The 23,852-nt window shown below is 51.8% G+C and overlaps 1 protein-coding gene across 2 annotated transcripts in view; it reads left to right on the forward strand.

Moving 5' to 3' along the window:
- SH3BP4 (SH3 domain binding protein 4) overlaps positions 1 to 23,852 on the forward strand; it is a 102,478-nt gene that overhangs the window by 24,424 nt on the left and 54,202 nt on the right. Inside the window, exons 1-2 of one of the 2 annotated variants that reach the window (XM_037741752.1) lie at positions 18,081 to 18,166; positions 18,470 to 18,546. The gene's annotated coding sequence lies outside the window, so the exon portion shown is untranslated. Of the gene's footprint in view, positions 1 to 18,080; positions 18,167 to 18,469; positions 18,547 to 23,852 lie in introns of those variants that run through there. The other variant, XM_017537721.2, reaches the window with a different exon arrangement.

Here is a 23,852-nt window from a genome sequence, read left to right on the forward strand (position 1 = left end):
GCTCACTGCAATCTCTGCCTCCTGGGTTCAAGCAATTCTCCTGCCTCAGCCTCCTGAGTAGCTGGGACTACAGGCGTGCAACACAACACCCAGATAATTGTTTTTGTATCTTTTTTAGTAAAGATGAGGTTTCACCATGTTGGCCTGGATGGTCTCAATCTGCTGACCTCATGATCCGCCTGCCTTGGCCTCCCAAAGTGCTGGGATTACAGGCGTGAACCACCTCACCCGGCCGGCTCTCTTTATTTATTTATTCCTTCAGTCACTTTGATGTTAAGCTTGTGTTGAGCTTATAATCAACTGATAGTTCTGAGTAGCTAACTTAGATCCTTAGGGGTGACAGGGCAGGTATGTGCCAGGTTAAGGTCTCTCTTGTGTTTTATGGATGGCTGCCTGCAGCTAAGCCAGGGCTACCATCTCTTGGCCCCGGGCTTCTTGTTTAGTGATAGTTACAGAAGCTTATTTATGTTTACTCTCCCCTAGTAGTGGACATAGGGGCATCTCTGGGCACAGAGCAAGCAAGGGCCTGTGGAAGGGGTTTAGAGAGGCTGGCAGGTGACCAGGGTCCTCATCACGGAGAAAAGTCACGCTGGTGGCATCGTGCAGCGAGAAGGGCACTTGCCTCTGTGGTCTTCCTCTCAGTAACACAACCTGGTCTAACTGGGAGAAGAACAGGAGACAAATCCCAGCCGAGGGGCGCTTTACAGAATACCCAACCAGGCCACCTCTGTACTGGCAAGGTCACCCAAAACACGCAATGTCTGGGGAGAAGCCCTAGCCACGAGGAGCTCAAAGAGACACAAAGAAAAGTCACATGGCAACCTGGATGGGATCCTGGAACAGAAAAAAGGACAATAGGGGCACTCGCAGGAGACCTGAGTGAAGGACGGGCTTTACTGTTTGATGATAGTGCACCGACATCCATTGTGACAAAGGTGCCGTCTTCCTGTAAGACATTCACAGGGGAGCCGGGTGTTGAGAGGTATATGGGAATTCTCTCTATTATCTCCACAACTTTTCTGTGAATTTAAATCTGTTCCAAAAGAAAAAGCTTATTTGAGAAAATAGTTAAGAGTGGCTAGGAAGGCTGGTCAGAGGCTAGGATTCCAGGCCTGGCCCTCTGCACCTGTGTCTGCTTTAGGCAGGTGACACTGGGTACCCCCTGCCAGGGAGAAGCCCAGGTTCCCCACTCTCTGGCCAGTAAATGCCCTTTCCTGCGTACCCTCGCTCAGTGGGCCATGGCAGGTGGGCCCAGCCCTCCCAGTTGTGCCAAGGCCCATCTCTTTTCCCAACAGCACGTCCTTTGTTCTCTCCACCCAGACGTGGAGAGGTGAGCCACCTTCCTGGCCAGTGAGGAGCTTCTAAACACAGAGGCAGATCAGCTTTTTACCGAGTGAACTTGAGAACTGGAGCAGAGCTGCAGGGACAATGATGCATTATTAAATTGCTCTGAGACTCAGAGCCCAGAGCACCTGGCTCTGGGGTGATTGGCAGGTGTCGGACCTGTGGCCGTGGCCCTGGCCCCCACTAATCCCATTAGCGACTTAGGGGTGAGTGGATGGAAAACAGGAAGAGAGTGTCTCTCTCCCAAAGAGGGCTGGCTCAAGTATGAATATTCACGGCCACACCGACGCACCTGCTCCTCAGATGTTTTTTCTTTTGCTTATACAGTTAGTGCACAGAGTGAGCCCTGCACGGGGAAAGACACGTATGCACATATGCACACACACAGGCACGCACACACACATGCAATGAGCACGCACACAGAGACCCTGAGACCCTGCACTTGAGTTTCTAGTCTTAAGCAAGAAGGGTGTCACTGGGGTTGTGCCCTGCAGCCGCCAGTGGCCAGTCTGTCCCACTCAGATGGTCTGTTTCTATTTTGGAGTTTCCTCGCTGCACCTGGAAAAGAGCTGCATTCATTCATTCATCCATTCATTCATTCAACAAGTACCTGACAGCATGTGCAGCAGTGGTGCCAGGTGAGGAGGGAGGGTGAAAATGCAGGGTCCCCCTCACTGCAGGACCGTGTACTCTTCCTGTGCCCCACAGTGCCCTGAGGCCCTGCTGGTCATCCATCCAGCCCTCTGTGCTCACTGACCGGTGTGGCAAACGCTCCGGCTGGGCTTCTTTCCTGCTGCAGGCACCGCAGCTCTTTCTTAAGCCTGTGTAGAAAGTTCTTTTGTCCGGGTGACATTGGTATGATTGAATCAGTGCCAGGGCCCAACAGGATGTGGGTCTGGGTGACTCCCAACTTCCAGCAAATCCATGGTTGTTTTCAGCTGCCTCGAGAGGGGAAACTGAAACAGAGACAAGGACCCCAACAATAGGGTGCTTTGAGGTCCTGGAGGGGAGCCCTGGCCCTGTGAAGAGAGGCCGAGTCCTGCATCCTCCGTGGACTGCATTTGACACTGAAGGGCAAGAGGCTGGTGAGCTCCGAGAGTCATGCCGCAGCCCAGAGGAACAGGCTGAACGTCCAGGAGGAGTGGCTTTACCTCCAGGTCAGGCGAGAGGCCTTTGCATTTGGTTTGGTAAGGAGAGAGAGCAGGATTTCTGGGTGCTGGATATGATGCTGGGTCAGGGCTGGTGTGTTTCTTTGCAGGGCAAGGTGGACTCAGGCTGGGATGCCAGGGAGGCACCTGCTGCATTTCTTGAGTTTTCACAGGATTCAGGGCATGTCCTCACTGTTCCCTGGCATACCAAAGGAGCAAGCCATGTGGTCCCTGAACTTTGAGTAGATACAGATAATATTTGAAAATATTTGGAAATGTTTACAGAATCACAAAAACAGTGAACACTTGTGTAGCCACTACTCAGGCCAGGAAATGGAACTTAACATTGGAATGCGCTTTGCCCCTCCCAATCCCAGCTCCCAGCTCCCGATCCTCTCCCCTCCCCACAAAAATGTTTTTATTGGATAAACCTGAAGCATTTAAGGGAGTCCCTGTCCTGAATTTCGCAGTGTCATTCTCTGCTGTTTTTTAGTTTTATCACATTGGGTTGCGTTTCTAAGCAACATCATTTGTTTTTGTGGTTTTCACTTTTATATAAATGGAATCATGCAGTATCTTTTGTGGCTGGCAGACTCTGAGATGGCCTTCAGTGATCCACACCTCCTGGTGTTCACATCCTGTGAAGTCCCTTCCTTTTGGTGTGGGCCGAGCTAGCAACTTGCTTCCAACCAGTAGGATGCATCCACAGTGATGCTGTTCCTGCCTCCTGTGGTTACTGATCACGTTACGTGGGCTTCGAACTTCTTCCTTGACAACAGATGGTCTCCCCTGCTGGCTGTGGTGGAGCAGACTGCCATATAGAGAGGCCACATGGCAAGGAACTGAGGGTGGCCTCCCCCAGCAGCCAGCATGCCATTGAGGCCTGGGTCCCACGGCCACAAGGAACTGGATGCTATAACAAGCAGGTGACCCTGGAGGACCCCTCCCCAGTCTTGCCTTGAGATGAGACCCCATCCTGGGCCAAGACCTTGATGGCAGTTCTGTGAGAGGCCCTGAAGAAGAGGATCTCTTCTTCACCCAGCTAAGCCACATCCGGATTCCTGAAATGCAGAAACTGTGCAATAATAGATGCCTGTCTTTGGGGTGATTTGTTACGCAGCATTAGGTGGCTAAAACGTAGTCTTGCAAGAGTTCCTTTTTTGGCTAAGCATTATGTTCTTGAGGTTCATCTGTGTTGATATCTGTAGTTGCAGTTCATCTGCTTTCTTTACTATGTGCTTTTCCCTTGTAAGTAGTCCTCCCTTATCTGCAGGGGATAGAAGACCCCAGAAGGTGCCTGAAACCTTAGATAGTACCAAACCCTGTGTATACTCTATATTTTTTCCTATGTATACATGCCTGTGATAAAGGTTAGTTTGTCAATTAGGCACACTGAGAGATAAACAGTAATAAATGATAAAATGGAACAATTTTAGCACGATATTGTGATAGAAGTTGTGTGAATGTGTTTTCTCTCTGCCAGGATATCTTATTGTACTGTAGCGCCTGTTTTGGGATCACAGTTGGCCGGGGGTAACTGAAACCATGGCAACTTGGGATGTGGGGGGACTGCTGTATGTTAATGCCTTGGCTTAATTATTCTTTCTGCTCCTGAAGGACAATAGGGTGTTTACAGCCTTTGCTATCAGAAACCACACTTGCTGTGAAGGTCTTTGTACATGACTTCCAGCTCGGTGTGCAAATGTTTATCTAAGAGTGCGGCTGGGCCTTGACTGCCAGTCGAGCTCCACTTCCCACAGCAGCCTTCAGGTTCGCCCAGCCTCCTCCACATGTTCCCCTCCCTGGGCATTGTCCGCCTTTTTCAACTTGGGGGATGGTCTGATGGGCAGGAGATGGTATCTGAGTGTTTTTATGTTCTCCTGCCGCAAGCTAATGTTTACTGACCATTCTGATTTCCTCCCTGCGGAGATCCTTTTTGTGGTTTTTGCCCATTTTTCTTATTGAATTGTAGGAGTGTTTTTTGTTTTTGTCTTTTTGAGACAGGGTGTCACTGTGTCGCCCAGGCTGGAGTGCAGTGGTACGCAATCTCTGCTCACAGCAACCTCCGCCTCCTAGGTAGCTGGGATTATAGGCTTGCACCACCATGCCTGCCTAGTTGTAGGAGTGCTTTGAATTTTCTGGAAAACAAGCCTCTCTTAGTTATGAGCATTGCAAATACTGCATCCCAGTTTGTCCTTTGCCCCGTTGGGCTTTTAAAATCAAATCAGGCACAATTTTGAATCTTTCCATCCAGGGAGATAATTTGCAGGATTACACTTTTGGGGCATTCCCAATCCTGCCCCTTGGGTCCTGGTCTCTGGGTCATGGACTGTTATCCCTGTTTATCGTTCTTGCTTGACGCTGCCTTCCTGAGTGGAGACTGCTGGGCTCTGTTCCCGTCTGTGGCTCACCCTCTAGTCTGGGAGTGCTTTGCTGTTCAGATAGCTCATTTGAGCCTTTTAGTCACTCTGGAGAGCATCGTTCAGTGAGTCAGCACAGGCCCTGGAGCCCGGGGACCCCTCACCACCAGGCCGGCGCTTGAAATCTGCGGCTAGTTTTGGGCTCCCTGGAGGTGATTGCTTGACTGCAGAGGAATGCACAGGGCTGGGGAGAATTTGCCCAGGGTGTTTAGAAGGAATGCATTCTGGGAGCAAGTTAAAATTAGAAAAAGCTGCTACATTTCCTGCCATTCAGTCGCAGTTGCCTGGTGTTTGTTTGCACAAGAATTCTTTGGTAACAATCTGTAGTTGGTTTCTGGTGGAATGCGAGGTGAAGTCATGATTTTTGGGATGGAGGTGAGCGGTTTCCATAGTGAGCTTTGTTGTCGGGGTCACTGCTTTGTTTTCCAAGTTCTTGAGGAATCATATCGGAATGGAAAAATATTATTGAAACAATCCCTTGTTGATAGCAAGATTATTTTATTTATTTATTTTAGAAAACGGCTCCTCAGCGGGCAGCAAGTCTTGTGGAGCGCATCTCTTTGTAAGCTCGTCGGCCGTTCTCCTGTCCCCACCTCCTTCCTGGGAGGCCACCTCTGGTGTCGCCTCCCAAGGCTGGGCTTCTTGGGAGACCCCCTCTGACTGGCACAGGCAGTGGGGTCCAGGTTGAGCAAATACAAATGCAGAATACCCAAATACGTTTGAATATCTGGGGTCATGTACACTAAAACATTACTCGTGGTATACCTGAAATTCAAATGTAACTGGGAGTTCTGGGTTTTGGCTGGAGACCTCTCCCTGCCCAGCCACACTTTGCAGCTCCCTCTTTCCTGGTCTCTGGTGGTACCTGGGCCTCTCTCGGCTCACAGGGGCGTCGCCAGCACCAGGTGGGCTGCTGGCACCAGTGGGCACACCTGTGGCTCTGTGGAGTTTTGTCCACTTCTGTGTTGATGCCCCCCTCCTGCTGGTGCTGGGCAGGGAGTTGTGTGTCCATTTTATGGAGGAGGAATGGAGAGGCCGGAGGAATGCATGGGTCTGGGGAGAATTTGCCCAGTGTATTTAAAAGGCATGAATTCCTGGAGAAAGTTAAAATTAGAAAAAGCTGCTACCAGCCTGCCCAGCAGTATGCAGCTCATAAATGGAACTTTTAGCCTGTAGGAGTCAAAGCCCAGCAGCTGGAGGGCACAGGAGAAATGAAACCATCATCTTCTCTGGAGAGCAGAAAAGATGATCAGAAACTCACACAGGAGGAGGAAGTGCCTCGGGGCTGAGAGTCTGGGTGGCAGGGGGCTATCCCTGAGACCTGGGAATGCAGGCTGTGGGGAAACCTCAGTGTGGGCCTTGAAGGAAAGGTAGTGTTTGCACAGGCAGGGCGGGGACCAAGGAGGCATTTCCTAGTCACGGGGGAGTGGGCAAATGGGAGGAGGTGGGATGTGTGCAGGAGAGTTGGAGGGTGGGTCTGACCTGGCGGGAGTGAAGGGAGTTGGCAGTAGATGCTAAGGAGGCTGGCTACGTCGGGCAGCGCACACTGTGGAGAACCCTGAAACGGGGCAGGGAAGCCTGGCTCCAAGGGAGGCAGGGGCAGGAAGGAGCAGGGCACCCTGTGCTCTTGAGCCGGGGACTGTAATTTTGGTGGAGAGATGCCCCTGAGACCAGGAGGGAGGCGGTGGATCAGTGGACCCGAGACCAAGCCGCAGATCACAGGTGCCTGGGAAGCATCCTTTCCTGTTCAGGCTGTGGGTACTGTTGATGCCACATGCTGCTGTGCATGAGTGCGGGCCTAGGGGATACAGAAGTGAGCAGGACAGGTGGGTTCCTGCCTGCAGGCCATACAGGCCAGCTTGCCAAACATCCAGATGTTATTCCTCAGGGCACTCCACACAGCCCTTTACGGTATCCTAAGGCTCAGAACCTGTAGGTGTTACCTTATTTGGCAAAAGGGACTTTGCAGGTGTGATTCATGGAAGCATCCTGAGATTGTGAGATTACCCAGGATTACCTAGATAGACCCTAAATGTTATCACGAGTCTTTTAAGAGGGAGATGGAGATCTGACCACAGAAAAACATGTTTTGATCTTGTTCTTGTCCACAGACTTGTGCTTGAGAAACTCTGAGTCTCATCCTTCCACCTGCATTGGCATATACGCCCTGGGCACTCTATAAATCATCCATTCATTCAAACATTGACTGCACCTGCTATGTTCCAGGTGGTTCCCGGTGAACACGACAAAGTCCTTGCCTTCATGGAGCCTGTTCTGGCGGGAGAAAAAGGAAATAAGAAAGTGATAGCTAAATGAATGTCAAGAGTGGCGGAGGAGACCAGGGGAGAGGGAGTGGGCAGCAATGATGTGCTTGTGTTTCTGATACAGTGTGTGGTCAGCTGAGTAATTTCCCCCACAAAAAAAGATACGCCTATCCTAATGCTCAGAACCTATAGGTGTTACGTTATTTGGCAAAAGGGACTTTGCAGGTGTGATTCATTGAAGGATCTTGAGATGGTGAGATTACCCTAGATTACCTTCATGGACTAAATGTTATCACGAATCTTTTACGAGGGAGATCTGACCACAGGAGGCCCTGGAATGGTGAGAACAGAGACTGGAGTCCTGAGCTTTGAAGATGGATGAGGAGCCGTGAGCCAGGAATCCAGGCAGCCAGGAGATGCAGGAAAGGGCAGGGCCCTGGAAACAGATTGCCCCCCTTGTGAGCCTTCAGAAGGCACTGGCCCTGATTTCAGCCCAGTGACCCTGGTTTCAGATTTCTGGCCTCCAGAACTGTAGGAGAGTGAATGTGTGTTTTAAACCACTAAGTTGGTGGTAATTTGTTACAACATAGACAGGAAAGTCAAGGGAGTGACGTTTGAGCAGAGTCCTCCGAGGGTCGGGCCGGGGTTCTCTGCTGACACGTGGCTGGGGCCATAGAGCCTGAACCAGGATCAAGACCTAGCTAAGGGTTAGGAATCCCTGATCGGCAGTTGTCCTCAGCCTGGAAGTGACCCACATTGCATATATATGTGTATGGTTTTTTTTTGTTTTTTTTTTTTTTTTTGGTGCAGGTTAGGGTCTCACTCTGTCTCTCCAGGCTGGAGTGCAGTAGTGTAATCACAGCTCACTATAGCCTTGATCTCTGGGTTCAAGTGATCCTCCTACCCCAGCCTCCAAAGTAGCTGGGAGTACAGGCGCACATCACCATGCCTGGCTGTTTTTTTTACTTTTTGCCGCCTTCGTGTGTTGCCCGGACTGGTCTCAAGCTCCTGGGCTCAAGTAGTCCTCCTGCTTTGGCCGTCCAAACTGTTGGGATTACAGACATGAGCCACTAAGCCCCATTCTTTTAAATGTAAAAATGTCAGTTGAGGTATAAATCCCCTTTGCTGAGTATAAATGAGTAATCTTATTAATGGAACAAAATATTTGCTTGGCTTTCTAAATTGGGGATTTTGAACAATCCGTAGCAGCTCACTGGTTGTGACCAGAACCCACTGAGTGCTCAGTTGCATCACTCAGCTGAGTGTGTCCTGGACAGAAAATTCAGTGGTCTAGCGCCATTTACCATCTGTCCTGGTTTGCAACCCCTGAAAGCAAATCCCGAGACAAGGACTTGGGTGCTGATGTTTTGGGGGAGATGACTGGTCCCAGCAGCCCATCCAAGCAGAAGAGGGTGAGAGGAGGGAAGAGGAAAAGCAAATCAGGGGTTAGCTGCTGAGCTAGTGGCCACTGTTAACCAATTATTAGGGCTCCATCATGCTGGGGATGTATTTGAGAAGCCATGAGAATGTGCCCTAGAATCGTCTTTCTGGAGGTCAGGAGGCGGGCGGGGGGAGGCATCGACCCCAAGGCATCTCTGGGGGGTATGTCTACAGCACATCCTCCATCCTGCAGGCTGACCCAGGCTTGGGGCTGTGGTGTGCTGGGATGTCAGAGCACCTACAGATCATGGCAATGGAGTAGTGATTATACCAAGATCTACTACAGCTGGCCCTCCACTTCCACCAAGTCCTGGCTTTGTGCCTGCCCCCTGTGAGTCATAAGAAAGGCACATATTTTAGCTCCATCCACCAAGACTTGAGTCACCTACCAAGGTCTGCCTTAATGCCTTTACAAACCGCCAGCATGGAGGAAGATGTTTAGAAGAATATGGGAGAAAGTCAAAGTGGTGCGAATGCAGAGAAATGCAGCAGGAAAACGCATCTTACCTGCACACCCATTTTTGACCCTTTGTGCATAGGCATTTTGATTTTCTGTGCACAGATGTCTTGACTCTGCACACAGGCATTTTGATTGTGTTTGTAGCTTTCTCCCTTGATGTATGTTCAGGTGAATCAGCCCTTGACACACACTTACAAGCACAGGGGCCATATGCAGGTGAACCAGTCCTTGATACATACCTATGAGCTCAGGGACCATGTGCAGGTGAACCAGCCCTTCTGTGAGCACAGAGACCACGGTGCAGGTTCATCTCTCTTATTATTCATTAAGAGGCCCAGTAATTCCCCCCCTACCCTGAGTTGAGGAGGAAGGATAAGACTTAACCATGGTCCCCGCATTTAGTGGCAGAGACAGGATTTGAGTCCATATTCGATTAAGGTCCAAGTCTTCAACATACTGATGTTTCCTAGATATTTTCAGCCTCCTAAAGGTTTATTGGGGGACATAACTCCTTCAAGACTCCATCACAAACTTTCTTAGTCTGATTCAGGCAGGAATGTTAACTTCCACTTTGAAAGACTTGAGATTTTATAACCTGCTGTGGGAGAAGGAAACGCAGCACTGGAGCCTGCTCTGGAATCTGACACTCTCACTTGTCCACGTCCTGTCTAACTGCAACCCGTGTGGTCTCGGGATTGCTCTCTTTGTGTTTGCCGTTACTCTGCGTATCTGGGTTGCTGCTGCCGGCTTTGCCAGTGCGCTGGGTTAGGATCCCAGCTTTTCACTTCCTGATCTCAAGTGAGTCTATGAAACCTGGTCAGCCTCCGTTCTCTTATCTACTAAATGATGGCATGATGATATCTGTCTGGCCTACCTCACAGGGTTGCTGTGAAAAGCAACCGAGAGGCCAAATGGGAAAGTATGTTATCAACAAGGATACATTATGCTAATGATTTTCTTTTCTTTCTTTTCTTTTTTTTTGTGATGAAGTTTCACTCTTGTTGCCCAGGCTGGAGTGCAATGGCGCAATCTTGGCTCACTGCAACCTCCGCCTCCCGGGTTCAAGAGATTCCCCTGCCTTGGCCTCCCAAGTAGCTGGGATTATAGGCATCTGCTACCACACCCGGCTAATTTTTTATATTTAGGAGAGACAGTTTTCACCATGTTGGCCAGGCTGATGGTCTCGAACTCCTGACCCCAAGGGATCCACCTGCCTTGGTCTCCCAAAGTTCTGGGAGTACAGGCCTGAACCACCACACCTGGCCTGCTAATGGTTTTCAGGGGCAGCATCAACATTAGCTGGGAACATGTTAGAAGCACACATTCTCAGTCCCACTCCAGACCTACAGAATCAGAAACTGAGGGTTGCTGGGCCCAGCAACCTGTGTCATAATCAGCATTCCAGGTAATTCCAATGAATGCCAGTGTTTGAGAACCACTGCCTCATTCACAGAATTTCACAGATATTGTGTGCAATTTCTACTATGTATTTGGCACTAAGCGTCTGGTATGTTTCAAAGAAAGAAAGAAAGACAAGGTCCCTGCCCTCAACATGGTCTACAGGCTGGAAGAAAAACTAAAAGAAGAGAAACCCACACGAGCTGAATGTACTCTAGAGCCCCGTGTCACCATTGAGGAAAACGAGGCTCAGACAAGATAAGTCATTAGCAAAGGTAGTGGAGCTGGTGTGAGAAATGTGAACCTACGCATTTGACTGATGAGTCTCTGGACCCTCCGTTCCCCAGACTGCCTCCCCACCTCATGGGTGGCACATGGTGTCCCCCCACTTATTCATGGGAGAGAATTCCAGAGTCAAAATCAAAGCCTAGGACGCCTTCCTTGAGACGCTGTCCTTGGCTAGCTTTTAGGTGGTGATTGTCGAAACCTTGGATTAAAACCTTCAACCCCCCGCAACCCTGGTAGAGTCCAGGATGATTAACTAGATCAGCCTGTGAGGGTCCAGAAGGCAGTGGTCAGTGAGTTGAAAAAGTCAAAGTCTAGAAGAATAATTTAAAAAAAACAAGGAAAAGCCAAGCGTTCATGCATCTTCCAGTCTTTCTGTTGGGTGGGGGTCTTTCCTGAGTGTGGGTTTGGCCGTGGTGTCTCCTGTGTGACCCACATGCGTGATGCAGTCTTTGATTTCCAGTCCAAGACGGCGCCATTACTCACGGCCACTGGTGAAGCCGTCCGTGCCCAGAGTTCTCCTGGAGTTGACTGTGTTTTCCTCAGGTGTTGAATGTCGTCTAGTTTGCCAGCCACGTATTTAAGCGATTCACCTTTGGTGAGTCTTTCTGAAACATTCCACTTGGATTGCCGTGGCTGCTGCCTTTGTCTCACGCCTGGCCATCAGTTTATGCAGTAATTAAACATGTAAAATATCCACAAGGACCCCAGCTCCAGCCAGGGAAGCAGAAACCCAAAGGGGAACGAGAAAGTGGTCCTCCAGCCACACAGGTGTGGGGTCCTGTGTCTCACCGTCCTCCTGTTTTCCCACTCAAGGGCAGGGGGCCTCTGCCTCCTCCTCCGCCGCCCTGCCAGGCCGGAAGGGCGTTCAGAGAAGGCAGCCGCTCGGTATTGACTGGATCCCCGCATACTCGGTGCCGTGCAGGTGCCAGGAGGAGCTCACGGCGTGTAGGGGGGACGCGTGAGCAGGTGAACAGAGCCATTGCAGGTGCTGGGTCGGTGGTTGCCTCAACGCCCCTCCCCCGTTTTTGTGCTTAGTATTCATTCTAGGTCTAACACAGGAGCGAGGATGGTTATATCCCTGTTCCTTATCACATTCTCTATAAAATTGGAAATTTTATGTAATTATAGGGAGGGTAAGTGAAGCAGCTGTGTGTTCTGCATAAGAAAATGTAACATGCCTCAGGTGAGATTTCAGGCCCTCTCGCTCGGCGGCATCGTCCACTCCTTGCCCAAATACTTTCTGAGTGTTGAAACTGTAATGGTGTTGATTTGACAGCATGAAGTATAAAAGCTTTCATCAGCCCACCAGAGTGTTGCTTTCTTTCTTCTGTAAATTAGTTGTTTTGGAGTGGAATGGTCTGCCCTCATAGAGAGTGAAAAACCCGGGTCGGGTCCATGGCCAGGCCACGAGGCCCCCCTGTAGCCTTGGACGTGCCGTGCATGCGGACCCACCGTGGGAACCTGAAGCTGGAGGACGATGGCGTCCCTGCGCTGCTGGAGGAGGGCCAGAGATGCCTCCCCTCTTTTTGAGGTTGGAGCCACCTCTAGAAAGAAGCCTTGAAATGGATGTTGGGCCCATTCCCATCTCCCTTTCTGACCACACCTACGTCTGATTTTCTTTCCTTCTCTCTCGCCATCTCGTATCCTAGCAGGTCTCTTGGCAAACACTCCTGGCACGCGGCCGCGTACCCGGGTGAAGGCCCACTTCCGTTTGGCCTGAGCCTACATCCCGCCTGGCCCTTTGCCCACTGCTTAAGGAGGGAGGGTAGAGAACAGGGGTTGGCACACTTTTCTCTGTAAAGAGCCAGAGAGTAAATATTTTCTGCTTTGTGGGCCATAAGGTCTGTGTCACAGCTACTCTGTTTTGGTTGCACAGAAGTGCCATTGATAACTGGGCGGGGGCTGTGCTGGTGAAACTTAGCTAAAGACGCTGTGACTTAAATTTCATATCATTTTCACATCATGAAATATTACTCTCTTTATTTCCCCACCAAGTACTTAAAAATAGAAAGACATTCTTTGTTCACAGGCCATACAAAGACTAGTGGCCAGGTTAGATCTGGCCCACGGGCTATAGTTTGCCTCTGGTTTGGACACGAATTTTCAGGGTGAACACCCCTCATCCAAAAATTTGAAATCCAAAATGCTGCAAACTCTGAAACTTTTTAGCACCGACGTGATGCCACAGTGGAAAATTTCACACCTGATCTCACATGACAGGTTTGATAGGTTGCCGTCAAAACTTCAGAACAAAATGATTTAAAATGTTACATAAAATCACCTTTGGGCTATGTGTATAAAGTACAGATGGAACATAAACGAATTTAGGCTGGGCATGGTGGCTCATACCTGTAATCCCAGCACTTTGGGAGGCCAAAATGGGCAGATCACGAGGTCAGGAGATCGAGACCATCATGGCTGATATGATGAAGCCCTGCCTTTACTAAAAATACAAAACATTAGCTGAGTGTTGTGGTATGCACCTGTAGTCCCAGCTAGAGGCTGAGGCAGGAGAATCACTTCAACCTGGGAGGCAGAGGTTGCAGTGAGCCAGGATTGCACCACTGCACTCAGCCTGGGCGACAGAGAGAGACTCCATCTCAAAATAAAAAAGAAAGAGACATAAATGAATTTAGTGTTTAGACTTGAGTTCCATCTGCAAGGCATCTCATTGTGTATATACAGATGTTCTGAGATATGAAATCCGAAACACCTCTGGTCCCAGGCATTTTGGATAAATGGTTTTCAGCCTGTATTTAGTTCTACTTTGTACTTCGGTTCTACGGACTCGCTCTGGTGTATGGTAGGGGTGAGGATGGAGTGACCCCATCATCCCTCTGTCAGGGATACAGGATGTAGAGGCTCTTCTGGCTGATGGCTCCATTGATGTCCACTATGGCAGCTTGGAAATCTAAGAAGTAGGCTTACAAGTTTTCCAGTTTACCCAAAACCAGCCTAAAATATGCTTCACCTCAACCCTTCAAGAACTATGTCCCATAACTACTGGGTTGGACTTTTGGGCCCATTCCTGAGGTTGTTAGAACCAAATGCATTTTCAGTGTTCCTGCATGTTCACCAGGAACGCATGGAAGTCTGGCCTGAAACACTCAGCTCTGCAGTGTGGACCAGCTCTTGGTGTGGTCAGCACAGGCCGGCCTGTGGGTTGAGCTGGGTGAAGAGTTCATGGAGCATTTTCAAATCTGTCACTCCCTCAGCAACCTCTGAGATGGGCAGAGCCATGAGAATTCCTTTTCCCAGTTCGCAGATGGAGACTCTAAGGTCCGATGAATTCATTTGGTGGGGCTGTTGTCAATGGAACACCGGCTGCTGGGTGGTTTCCACAGAGGAAATGATTGTCTTACATGAATGGAGGCTGGGAGTCCAGGACGAGTGTCAGCAGGGCGGGTTCCTTCTGAGGCTGAGGGAGAATCCATGCCAGGCTTTTCTCCCTTAGCTTCTGCGGGTTTGCAGGCAGCCGCTGGCAGGTAAAGCCTCACCCCCATCTCCATCCTCCTGTCACCTGTTCCGCTCTGTGTGCATGTCTGTTAACTCCCCGCTTTTATAAAGCCGCTGGGTCATGTTGGCTTGGGCCTCACCTGATGATCTCACTTTAGCTTGATTACGCCTCGAAGATTCTGTCTCCAAATAACGTCACATTCTGAGGTGCGGGGGATTAGGATTTAACATGCAAATTTGGGGGGCACACAATTCGGTCCGTAACATTTGGGAAATGGGGGGAACAGCTGTCTTGGTGACTGCCTGGAATGAGGATTTGGGATGTAGATGACGGTGGTCCTCTCTGTATGAATATAGCTTCCTGTCTGAATGTGGCGGGGTGAGGACCGCGAGCTGCCTGTCATTTATCCACTCGCCCTTCCACACCCACTGGAGGAACCCTCTGCAGATTTGTCATCAGCTGAGACTGTCAGCCGCTGTTAAAACAGCTACTCAGACGGACAAAGCGACGTAACTGCCCTTCTCCCTGCAGTGCACTGTGGGAGAAGACACTTGTGCTTTGACCTGCTGAAGACAAGAGAATCTTGTCTTCTTGGCATTGTGGTTTATGGAGATTTGCCCCAAATCATGGTTAATGGCAACACTGATGTTTCTTGAAACAACTGGAGAATAAGGCATCTTCCAGACTTGATACTTCCGTGATCCACCCACACTAAGACATGTGGTTTTCTTGGGGCCCCTGATGGCTGATGGGCCCACACTGGTGTATGGTGGTGCCTGTGGGAGGACAGTGCCCGAATGAAAGATCGTACCCCTTTCTTCTTAGCAAGGCTGGGCCTTGTCCAGAGACCTTGGGCCTCTGGAGCAGTTGATCAGGAGTTGGGGAGGTGGAAAGGGGCCAGTGGTCCTGTCCACTGAATCCATCCACTGGAACCTCCCAGACATGACAGTTAGATCTAGATTCCCTCCTCCCCTCCACTCCAGCACTGAGGGTGCCACGTGTACACCTGTCCCTGCCCAGAGTCCAGTGCTGACATCTCTGGGTCCCCTGGCAGGGAAGCTGGGTCCACCCATACTTAGGCATGAGGTGTGAGTTTACCCAGTCATCCGTCTGTCCAGGGAGCCTGCTGGGGACTTACGTGATGACATGCAGCTCAGCTTCAGGACTGTGAGGTCGTTAAGTAAAGACACTGCCTAAAGAACCTGCCAGAAGGAAAGCTCCAGAGGGTTTGCAGGGCCCTTCTCCAAAAATGCGAAGAGAATCTGCACCAAAGCCACAGTGACAGAGGGTGTTGTCAGCGCAACCTCTCTTTAAATAGAGAAGGAAGCGCGACAGCTTTTTGGAGTTGGGACGAGGTGGCATCTGGACTTGTCCAGCAAAGATTTATTTTGTGCCCTGGGGGTGGGAGCTGGGCAGCCTGGGAAGAGCTGGGCAGCCTGGGGAGAGCTGGGCGGCAGCGAGGATGGAGATGCCGAGGCCACATGCAGGCCACACACAGGTCATTTTCCTCGGGGCTGCTGGAGGGCGGCTCTCCAGAGATCTCCGTGGCCTTGGCAGCCCCCACGACTGAGTCAGGTGGAGCGAGGTAGGGGAGGAGTGTCATAAAGAGGAAGGCATCAGGGGCTGCTGGAGATGGACATGTTCCTGCCATGTGGGCTGTGGGTCTGCACAGCAGCTGGCAGTCTTCGGTCTAGGCCTTGCCCACAGCCTGGGAGGCCGTGGAGTCCCTGTGAGGGGAGCAGGGTCCCTTCTGGGAGCACTCAGTGGGGCAGGGAAAATAACACTTGCTGTCCCCGCCTTGGGCTTGTGTCGGGAAGTGCCGCGGGGAGAGTGAGGCAGCTGAGGTGATCCCCGGCGGTGGGTTTCCGGAAGGTCCCGTCAGCTGATGTTCGGGCCACACGTTCTCTTGGGGTGATCTTCCATGTCACGGTACTCACCCTCTCCTCCTTCCCTCACTGGCCCAGTAATAACCGCGGCCACTTGAGGGAGGACCCCACTGAGGCAGGCCCCGGGTCTGCCCTTTATGACGGCCCGCGATGGACCTGCCTGATGAAGGGGCACAGTGGTGCCAGTGCCTGCCCAGAGTTCAGGCTGGAGATTCCAAGGACCCTGACCAGGGCATAGGGGCTTGGGGTACAAAGGAAAGAAGGGCACCCAGTTCTCAGAGATGCTGGTGCGGTGGCTTTTAAAATCAGAAAGAAGGCTGGGTGCAGTGGCTCACGCCTATAATCCCAGCACTTAGGGAGGCCCAGGCCGGCAGATCATGAGGTCAAGAGACTGAGACCATCCTGTCCAACATGGTGAAACCCCGTCTCTACCAAGAAAAATACAAAAATTAGCCGGGCGTGGTGGTGTGCACCTGTTGTCCCAGCTACTTGGGATGCTGAGGCGGGAGAATTGCTCAAACCAGGGAGGCGGAGGTTGCAGTGAGCCGAGATCAAACCACTGCACTCGAGCCTGGGTGACAGAGCAAGACTGTGTCTCAAAAAAAAAAAAAAAGAAAAGAAAAATTGGAAAAAAAAGGCAATGCATGCCCACTGCAGAGGCCATGGGCAAAGCTGCAGAAGTGTGAAAAGGCAGGGGTACAGACCCATGATGATAGCACCTTCGTATTTTCACTTCCCCCAGGTTTTTTTCAGTGCCCCTTTTTTTTTTCTCTTACGATGATGAGGTTTTCAGCTGTTCTGTCTTGACTTGACTCTTTGGAGAACAAGTACTTGGAGAAATATTCTGAAAAGCTCTGAGCACCATGGTAGACCCGTCTCAAAGGAGGGGGTTGGACGGATGGAGGCGTCCTGCCTTCTGGGCCGTAAACAGGCTGCCTTGTGATTCCAGAAAGTCAGCCCGGGTGCCGGTGGCTGCGCGGGAGTCACGGTGGCACCTGCCGTCCGCCTGTCTCTTCCCACCTTTTGTTTTTGTCTCCTCTGGTTTCAGATCTTTTGTCGTATTTGTGCATACATTTTGTCACATTGTTGTGGCCTTTTTCGTAGTGTTTCATTGATTCTTTTCCTTTTGCCTGTGTGATTTTGTATATCACTTGGACACTTAGAAGGTCCGCATCTACTTAGAGACCAACTTTACAACTAGATTTTTCGTTACCTAATGGGCAGTTCCCTTTCCTCCTTTCCTCTCCCTCATACCTTTTATTGATCTGGAATTCATTTTGTCTTTGGTTCTGAGTTGAAGTGCCGAACAAGGAGTCTGTTCTCTGAACACCAGCCCGCTGTCCCAGCATCACAGGGAATGATTCTTTCCTTCCTGGGTGGTTGTGATACTTCTTTTAATTGCGTGTTAAATATTTACACGGGTGGAGGTCTCTTCTGGGCTGCCTGGTTTCTGTGGAGGCTGACTGGCCATGATTTGGGGAAGATGTCCAGAAGGAAATTTCCCCTCCTTCTTCCACCATCTGACGGGGTCCCAGATTCCTCTGAAGGCTGGGGCCACTCTGTTACACCTGTAGAGAAGGTCAGCGTGAGGGGGAGGGGGTCGTGGTGGCACCTGCAGTCCTGCCTGCCGCCTCGATGTTGGCCAGCTCTGCTCTCAAAGGCGCCGGCTCTGTAGTGATGTCAGCGCCATGTGACTTGAGGAGGAGACCCCACTGCTGCAGTATGTCTGGGGTTCGTCTTCGGGGCTCAGCTGATGAGATTCTTCTGTTGCATTAGCGATGCCAGTTGTTGCAGCAGAAGTAATGGCAGGTGACGGAGACTCAGCGTTGGGGTGAGAAAAGGCACAATAAGCTATTGTCACAGGCAGGGCTCCCTGTGAAGGGGACTGTGACGCAGAGGCCACTGGGCGGGATGTTTAGGCTTACTGGGAAGCACAGCAGCAAGGGCAGAGGACAGTGAGGCTGGGACACAGCTGGAACATAGCCTCCACACAGCCCGTCACTGACCCCACAGGAGCTCTGGCCTGGGCTGGCCTGCGGCGCCACGCCGAGTCAGGATAGGGTGAGGGGCAGGCCTTGTTACCCTGTGTTGGTCGCTGGCTTGGTCATTGGGTGGGGGCTGGCCCAGGAAGGGGGCTGGTATGGCCTCAGGGAGGGCTCCTTCCACTGAGACAGTTCTGGGTGGCCTCGGTGAAGCGGGTCTGGGGCACGTGGTGACGTCCGCCCCCGTCCTCACCTGCAGTGGACACGCACTTGAGAGCACGTCTGCCCTCCAGGACGTGGAGGGGCCCTGGCGGGAAGCACAGGCCTGAGTTCTGCGCTGGATGGGACTGAAGCTCACTCGTGCTTCCTTCTTGTCTTGCAGCATCTCCCTCCTCTCCTGGACGAAAGGCTGTCGTGTCCTGGGACTTCTCTGACATCGGGAGGCTGAGGCTGTGCCAGGTAGGCAGTGTAGGCACGTTGTGAGTGGTTTCCCTACCTGGACCCGTTTTACCGTGTCATTACCAGGGTGCCAGACCTGTGGGGAGACAGGCCCAAACGTGTGCAGAGCAGCTGCAGGTGGGAGAAAGCTCTGGAAGCTTCCGGTGACACTTGACCTTTCACGGGCACTGCAGGCCTGTCCCTTGTGGCGCTCTCCTGTCCTTGAAGCCCACAGAGTTGTCCCCAGCATGAGACGGTCTCCTGGCATCCAGAAACCTGGCTCCGGCGCCTTCTCAGAACAGCCCTGTGTTTCTGTTTTCCGCAAATCCCCTTTCAGGGACACCCATGGAACGTTCTCACTCTTCTGAGAAAGCCAGGCTAGCAGCTCATCCCCCACCAGTGGCTGCGGGACAGAGCCCGGGTTGGCCGTGCCCTCGTCCCCTCATGTGATACGTTGAGAACAAAGGAGAGGTTGTTCTCATGTCGCAGAAGGACCTGCGACAAGATGGGAACGGACCTGCGGTTTCAGGTCACCCTCCCTGGGGCGTTGGGGGAGCATGTGTCCTTGAGACCCACTGGCAGAAAATATTCCAAGGAAGCCTTGGCTGGTGTTGGTGAGGAAGAGCTGGATTAAGTGGTGATCTGGTAAAATGTTCTTGGATGCCTTCTTGGCTGTTTGTGGCCTTTATTCTCCTGGTTGGCAATAGAAGGAACAGGGCACAGCCTTTATTTGCTTAAAAAGCAACATATGAGGCTGGATGCGGTGACTCACACCTGTAATCCTAGCACTTTGGGAGGCTGAGGTGGGCGGATCCCAAGGTCAGGAGTTTGAGACCAGCCTGGCCAACTCAGTGAAACCCCATCTCTACTAAAAATGCAAAACTTAGCTGGGCGTGGTGACCCATGCCTGTAGTCCCAGCTACTTGGGAGGAGGCTAAGGCAGAAGAATTGCTTGAACCTGGGAGGCGGAGGTTGCAGTGAGCTGAGATCTTGCCTCTGCACTCCAGCCTGGGCGACAGAGCAAGACTGTCTCGTGGAGGTGGAAAACAAGGCAACAGAAAGGATTGGATCTAAGTAAACACAACATTTGGATGCTCAAGGCCGAAGGGGGAGCTGAGAAGCCACAGCTCACAGTGGGATTCCTATTCAGGCCATGTTTGAATTTCAAAAGCCCTTCCAAATCAAGGAGACAGCTATTGAACTGTTTCAGGTTTTTCTTTAAATCCTGTAAACAGGGTAGCTGATTGGATTTTGTTTCAACTTCTCCCCCCATCCTTTCTGTCCTGTCTCTGTTTTCCAGTATCTGCTTGTGCCTTAGGATGGAGAGAATGTTTGAGATGTGCCACAAGGCTCAGGGCTCTTCGTTGTGATGTGAGGAATTCAGCAGCTTTCTGGTCCCAGGGTCAATCCTCCGCCCACTGGGGCTTCAGTGACTTGAAACACTTTAGCCCAGGCAGAGGCCACCAGAGGCCTTTCCTTATAAGTGCAGCCCCTGGCCCTGGAGGCTGTGGTCTCTTTGGGCTGCGGTGAACTCTCCTGAAAGGCGTCCACATTCCTGGCATTCTTTTGGCCTGGCATTGGTCAGAAAGCGGGGGTTTCTAAAATCAAAGGCAAGCACTGCAGCTTGGTTCTTCTCTGTAGATAAACTGGGGGGACAGCAGGAGCTGTGCAGCCTGTGTGCCCCCACATGGGCTCGCCTTGCTGGGCCCTGGATTTGTGGCTTGGCCAGAGCAGGCCCCATCCTGAGCAAGGCAGGAGGAGGCTAATGGGGGTCCCTTTCAGGCTCCAGCAGTTCCTTGGGCGGCACGCATGTGGTTTGCTTTTTCTGGCCCTGTGCCAGAGTTACTGGGGCAGCAAGACGTCTGGGAAGAGGAGCAGGAGGGTGGGACGGGTGGTGCCATCCCACGGCAGTGCCTGCTTGTCTCTGTGGCGGGCTCACAGGCTTCCAGGAACCCAGCAATGGAAGCACACCCAGACTTGCCCTGGATACAGTGGGCGAGGCATTGTAGGCGCCTCTGGGTGGAGTTGAGGGGTGCTTAGGGGCATGGGTCCCCACAGCAGTTAAAGAGACCACCCACAGGCTACCGCACTTGGAGACGATTTTTGTTTTGCCTTGTTTTCCCAGAGGCATCAGTGCAGTGCTTTCTTCCGCCTCGATAGTCACAGTCTGATTTGCCTGGGGGTGGTGGAGAGGTGGAGCCCACTCCCGTGCCCTGAGTGTTGCCCGTGGCTAAGTTTGTGATTTGCACGTAGATCCTGCCTCCTAGGTTCAAGTTGTTAACCTGATTCTGATCCCTCTCTCATCACTGGCAGAGGTAGTTTATCCTGGTGCCTGCGGCCCTTCAGGACAAAGGAAGGAGCAGAAGTGCTCCTGAGACCAGAATGAATGATGGAGGAAATGGAGGCCAACAGCTGCTCCTCCGGGGAGTGTCAGCCAGGGGATGGAGCCGGCGGGGAGACCCGGGCCCCACAAGTCCTCACTCTGTGGTTGTTCCCGCCGTCCCACTGATGACTGGGAAGGGTGAGCTTCAGCCCCTGGTGGCTTCAACAGCCACCCCTGTAGTTGTGTCTGCTCCAGCCCTGGGAACACCCTGCCTGTTTCACAGATGAGAAACTCATCTCGGAGGACTCAGAGACCCAGAATACTTCAAGTTCAGAGGGTGGTTAAGAAGAGCCCAGCCTGGAGTCCGGCTGCATTTGTGTGCCCCCTAAACCACTCCTCTGTTCCCTCAGCTTAGCTAGTGCCTGGGAGGGCCCAGGGGCCACATGGGCTGCAGCCACGCCCCCCACTCTAGCTCTGGCCAGTAGAAATACACTGTGAGCCACAGGCAGGAGGTGTAAAAATGAACAGGTAAAGATGATTTTTCTTCTTTGGACTGTAAATTCACACGACAGTCGAGGGGGCCGTGAAGAAATGGGTGGTAGTGAAGTCACCTGCTCTTGGCAGGGCGACTGGCCATGCCAGCTCTGCCTGGCCACCTCCTGCCCAGGTGATGTGGAAAGTCTGCAGGGGTCACCTCAGACTGAGGGTCTCCAAACTTTCCTAGCTCTGTGTGTTTGGTTAGCTTCTTTGCTGGTTTTGTTTTTGTTTGTTTGATTTGTTTTTTGAGACGGAGACTCGCTCTGTCACCAGGCTGGAGCTCAGTGGTGTGATCTCGGCTCACTGCAACCTCCACCTCACAGGTTCAAGTGATTGTCCTGCCTCAGCCTCCCGAGTAGCTGGGACTACAGGCACGCGCCGCCACGCGTGGCTAATTTTTTGTATTTTTAGCAGAGTCGGGGTTTCACCATGTTGGCCAGGATGGTCTCAATCTCCTGACCTCGTGATCCACCTGCCTTGGCCTCCCAAAGTGCTGGGATTATGGACATGAGCCACTGCGCTCGGCCTGGTTTTGCTTTTGAGGTGAAAGCCACATAACCACTGCACTGGGCATCAAGCGCATTCCTGGTGCCTCATCGCCACCGCTCTCTCTCGTTTCAAAACTTCCGCATCACCCTGGAGGAGCACCCTGTACTCACCAAGTCACCGTCCCCATTGCCCCCTGTCCCCGCCTCTGGCAACCACTAATTGGTTTACTTTTGAGGTTTGCACTGGGCTCCGTTCTCATGGCCTTCCATCTGAGACCGAGATCCTGGCTTTCATACATCCTTGGGACAGAGCAGCTGAGGCCAGCGTCCTTAGTAGCATGACCAGGTCTGCTTGGACTGTCCATGGAGGTGGCCTGCAGTCACTGATTCTGCACCTGCCAAGGCCTGACCTTCAGGTTATCAGCAGATAATCCAATATAGGAGAAGGGCACTTGGGGCCATGCGGTGGCAGAACAGGAAGCCGTGCTCAGCGTCTCTCCAAGCCTCTGCATTCCAGTGACGATTTCCACAGGGCCTTGGGAAATAAACCGCTTCGAGTGCCCATTGGCGAGGCTGTTGGCTGCCAAAGGGAAGCTGGAGAATCTGGACGGAAGCGAAAGAAACGTGAGCCGCACTCCCGGTGACACACTGGACTAAGAACGGTGCCTGCCTTCTTAAGAGGCTTGTTTTGTGGTGTCATAACTAGCCTGCCTGACACCCTTCGCAAAGCAAGCATGTCGTGAGGACACGGGAGGGATTCTTAACATACTTGAGGCTTTGGGGATAGATTCCACTATTGTTTATTTCAAGAGCCTTTGAATCCCTGGCTGAAATCTGCTCCCATTTTTGAAGAACCTTCCCCAGATCAGAAGAGCCATGATTTTCCTGTCTCTGTGTTTGGAGTTGCCCCCCGCCCTGCTGTTCGTTCATTATTTAAAGTTGACTGGGCAGACTGCAGTTTTGGAAGGAGGGCACCTGGATGTATTTCATTCTTGGGTCAGAAAAATACCTATGCAAAGAGCTTCTAACTAAGTATGGACAGAAACAATAGCATGTTACAGAAATCAATTTCCTCGGCCCCAGTTTCCTCGTGGGTAAAGATGGAAGCTGTGTCTCCGAAGGTTCTCAATGACTAAAAAGGAATGAAAGATGCCCTCAGACTTGCTCAAGAAGAAAAGGAGGCAGGATTATTGGAACGATCCAGAAATGGAGTATAGTGAGGCCTCTCAAACTTTGAGGAATGAATTGGTCATCAGAGATTACGCTTTCCTCTGACCTGTGCATCTGGCTCTGTCACCTGGCCTCTGCTGCTCATGGGCACACACCTGGCCCAGGAGTGGCCCAGCCAGTGCATAGCAGTGCTTTGCAGGCCCTGCCCTTGAGCCACTTTTGAGTTTCCCAGCATCCAGGTCCCAGAAGCAGCTGGTTGGGCCAGCTCAAGCTCTGGGTCCACTGTGGATTGATTCACCTGTACCTGGTCTCCACCGCTGATGCATCTTGGGAGGGGGTGAGGCCACAGGGGTGTCCAGGCTGGGGGTGTGCCTGGGCCAGGCAGTACCCAGGCAGTCAGGGAAGTGGCACTCACTCATCCTCAGCTGAGCTTCTCTACAAGCTCCCTCCGTCCCTCCTTCCCTTCTTCCTTCCTGTCAGAACTCCCACAACCCCATCACTTTAAGCGAGTCCTGGAGCCTCTCTGGGCCTTGCTTTTCTCACCTGCTTATGGAGGTCCCCGAGCGAGCCTTAGCTGTGTGGCTTCTCTGTTCACATGTTATTGATGTGACCGGGGGCCGCCCCGTCCCTGGCATTTCATTCGTGCTGTTCTCCCATGCAGGCTGCTCTTCTGATCTGGGGCTGCCCTCTCTTCCCAGGGGATATGAAGGTCAGAGGACGGATTAGCATGACCCACTGGCCAGAGTCATTAACACGGAGCCCTCCTTCCAAGAGGTCAGCAGGAGGCTTAGCCAGAATGGAAAGCCTGG

The sequence above is a fragment of the Cebus imitator genome, unplaced genomic scaffold, assembly GCF_001604975.1.
Source record: "Cebus imitator isolate Cc_AM_T3 unplaced genomic scaffold, Cebus_imitator-1.0 Scaffold106, whole genome shotgun sequence".
Classification (NCBI taxonomy): domain Eukaryota; kingdom Metazoa; phylum Chordata; class Mammalia; order Primates; family Cebidae; genus Cebus; species Cebus imitator.